Source organism: Nothoprocta perdicaria, unplaced genomic scaffold (genome assembly GCF_003342845.1).
Source record: "Nothoprocta perdicaria isolate Ctin4 unplaced genomic scaffold, notPer1 scaffold_176, whole genome shotgun sequence".
Taxonomy (NCBI): domain Eukaryota; kingdom Metazoa; phylum Chordata; class Aves; order Tinamiformes; family Tinamidae; genus Nothoprocta; species Nothoprocta perdicaria.
In genome coordinates this window covers 1,173,515-1,177,187 of record NW_020454938.1, presented here as the reverse complement: position 1 = coordinate 1,177,187, position 3,673 = coordinate 1,173,515, and positions in this window count along the sequence as shown.

The following is a 3,673-nucleotide window of genomic DNA, read 5'->3' as shown; positions in this document are numbered from 1 at the left end:
TCCAAGAAGAAATTAGAAAATTGAAGGAGCCCTTGTAGAATTAAAGAGAATTAAAGTGGAGCAGGCTGTAGCAGCTAATGCGTGGTAGGAATATCCGTTGCTGCCTGACCTGACAGGCGCAGTTGCAGTGAGTAGCCCAGGTGAGGAAACACGAGCTGTTACAGAGCGGTTTTGATGGATCTGTTCACTTGGTTTGAAGAAATTGGCTATGAAAATGTTCATGAGAAGTGGTGCCCACTCAGAGTCTCCCTCCCTCGATCATGTTGTGATAAGAATCCATCCATCTTGGGTGCCTGGCAGTTTACAGAGAGCTATAAGGTGTAATTTGTGACATTGCAGATGTGCCTTTTGTAGCAAGACATTTGACCTGGGCTTGGGACTTTGCTCCAGGAAGGTGCAGAAGCAGAAAGAAAGCAGAGTTCCTATCGACACTGCCCATAAATTATGGCGATATTTGCAAAATGAATACTAGCACAAAGAAAACAGCCATGTGTTTAGAGTGATGCAAAGGTGAAAACCCTCCACTCCCATCAGAGCAATTACACCAGCAGATGCGAAAGAATCATCAGGCTTAGGGGAAAAATGCTTTTGCATTTCCAGGTCTGGCTTAATGTGAAAGGCCCTAATGGAGGGTCAGTATTAACCTGCCTTGATGAAACGGTGAGCAGAGATGTCAAGCTTATCAGCCCTTTCCTCCCACAAATATTCAAGATGAGTGTAGATTCTCAGAGAGTTTATTCCCCTAAGATCAATGACCTGGTTAAGGCTAATTACCACACACTCTCACTCTGAATTAAAAGGGCCTTAGTAACTGAAAGCAGTCTGTGATTAAGTAGCTCCGAAGATTAACTGTGGTAAGAGTGGTATGAACCTTCCTGCTTTCCTCACTGCTCACTCTTTGTCGCTCTCTCCATGCCCCACATGGACCTTGGAGCTCTGTTGCAAAAGGTCTGCAAAGTGGATTAATAATCATATATCAGCTGGGAGTGGATGGAGTAAGGAGTTTTTGGGGACCACCAAACCTCTGCTCCAGAGCAAATGGGCTACTCATCCCAAGCAACATCTCTAGGCCTTGGGTGAGGCCTAAGAGCAGCCTGGACCTCCCCCCTCAGCATCTGCTGCACACCCGTCACTGCAGCTCTCACACATGCCATGATCCTTAGGTTCAAGGGCTGCCATAGGACATTTTTCATGTGAATTTCTCATGAATTTAGCACAGCACTGGTGGCTCCTGGTTTGTCTGTCAAGCAGAGGCAGGACACAGCCAAGACTCTCAGAAAGGGAGAAAAAGGTCTAAGAACGGCCTAGTTCAGAGCAAATGTCTGCCCGGAGCAGGGTATTCTCTGTCCATGGGCAGTAGTGGATGTTTACAAATGAATGTAGAGAGAAAATTCCCTGCCAAACCTCTCTTCCCTATTTTCGGTAATCGGCAGTTTAAGGATTCCCAGATTGGAGCTTGGATGCACTTCACTGTGTTTAATAAGCCCTTGATGTACTTTTCTTCCATGAATTTGTCTAATTGCTTTCTGAACCCATTAATACTTTGGGCAACGAGCTCTACGGTTTGATTGTGCTTTGTGTGAGGAAAAGGACTTTTCTTTTGTTCATCCAAATGTTTTGCCTGGTCGTTTTGCTTGGTGCCTCAGATTTCTATCTTATGAGAAGCAGTGAGTAACTGTTGGCAGTCACCTCGTCCATGCTATTTCTGCTTCGATACAACCATATATACACTCCTCGCTCATTTATTTCCCAAGCTGAGAGTTCCAGCCCTTTAATTTTGCTGCATGCAGAAACTGCTCCACTCCCCTCTGATGAGACTTGCAAGCCTTCTGTGCTCCCCCTCTATTTTTCAGTATTTTTCTGAAACAGCACAACCTGCACTAAAAGATTATGAGCCATTTATATAGTAGTCTAACAATGTTTTTGTTTGTTTGTTTTCTGTTTCTTTCCTAATTATTGCCAGCACAGTCTTGGTGCTTCTTTGACCTCTGCTGAGCTTTGCACTGACTGTTTCAGAGACATTCCCGGTGRCTCTGAGCTCCTGAGAGACACCAGCTAATTTGCCACCTGTGGCAGTGTATTTACAACTGGAGTTTATTTTCCTCGTGCGCATCACTTTACATTTATCAACACAAAATATCCGCTGGCCTGTGAGACCTGTTTCCATCCCAGATTCTAAAATTTGTTGTACTCACGTTTCAAATTGGGAAAGCTTCAGATTCACTCCCCCTTAAACTAACGATCTGCTGCCCAGCGGACTCTGATACAAAGAGTTAATTAGGATTTTCCACYATAGGCTTTTCTTCCTTAGCCTCCCTTATGCCCTGATCATGCACTGCCAGTGCTGAGTCTCTGACAAGTTTCTTGTTTCTGATGTGGTTGAATTGTTCCTTCAGTTGCCTTCAGGGAGCTGTTTCTCAAAATCTTTTTTTTTCCCCTGCCATGCGGCGCATTTTAGAGCAAACTTACCAAAGTTTATTCTTTTCTGATTCTCTTCTTCTGGACATGAATTCTCCTTTGTAGGGAATGTGTTCCGCTTTATATCTTTCCTAAACCTGCTGCTGAAATTAATCTGGCTTTTTTTTTACCCCTATATTTACACCTTTCACTCTCTTTTTTTTTTTTTTTTTTTTTTTTTGACGTAGTGAATTGTAATAAGCATCTAATATGATTTTTACAGTAGTTTTCATGTTGTAAGGAAAAGTTTTACAGTTTCAGCTGTTCCTTTTGATTTTCTGCCTCATTTTTGTGAACTTTCTGATGATAAGTACTGCTCTAGCAAAGGATCTCTTGGTTTATTTGTCAGTCCTACAAGCTTGCTTTATTGAATTACATTATATTTGTTTTTGCAGAATGACTCTTAATGATCCAGTTCTGTGAACTGGTCAGAACTGGGTCAGGGAGCACTTATCCCCTTACAGGATTTCAAAACTATGTTTAYTCTTTCCATAATCATCTGGTTGGGGAGGTAGATATGTATTAATGGGTATTGCCTGTCCGGGACATAATTTCTTTTCAGGAGAAGAGAGCTTATGTTGTAAATAGCTAGGTCAGAATATAAGCAGTCTGACACCTCTTTGGGGGCATTGTGGTTTTTGCCACTTTCGCTTATTTATTATTATTCATTTACAAGGCTGCTTCTAGAAGCATTTATGGATATATCACCATTTTATGGTCCTGCCACAGTTCACATAGAATAGGCGAGACTACCAGATGGTTAAAACTCAACTTCTTCTCAAAATAGATGTGATATCATTTAGCTTTTCTGAGACTGACCACTTCTGAATGTGTGTAGTTGCACTGAACATGTTTTCTTTTCTGCTTTCCCATAGAATTTCCTGCAATTCTGCTTCTCTATAAATGATATTCAAAAAATGCTCAAATGTACAAAGCTGGCATCTATACCAGCACATCCAACAGTCAAGCCTATAAATCACTAGGAAAATTCCTTGAACCCAGTAGCAAATTATTGCAGGCAAACTTAGAAATCTGTAGAGACTTGCATATTTTATTTGAGCTCAAAATCAAATCTTTAATATGTGGGCCCTGTACACGAAACCAGCTRTAAAGCAGAACCTTTCTCTGTAACCCTTTAATAAATCCATTCCTTTATTTTTAGTAGCAGCCTCAACTGCCAACGGTTATCTATCATGTCTGGCCTGTCTGGTCGTCT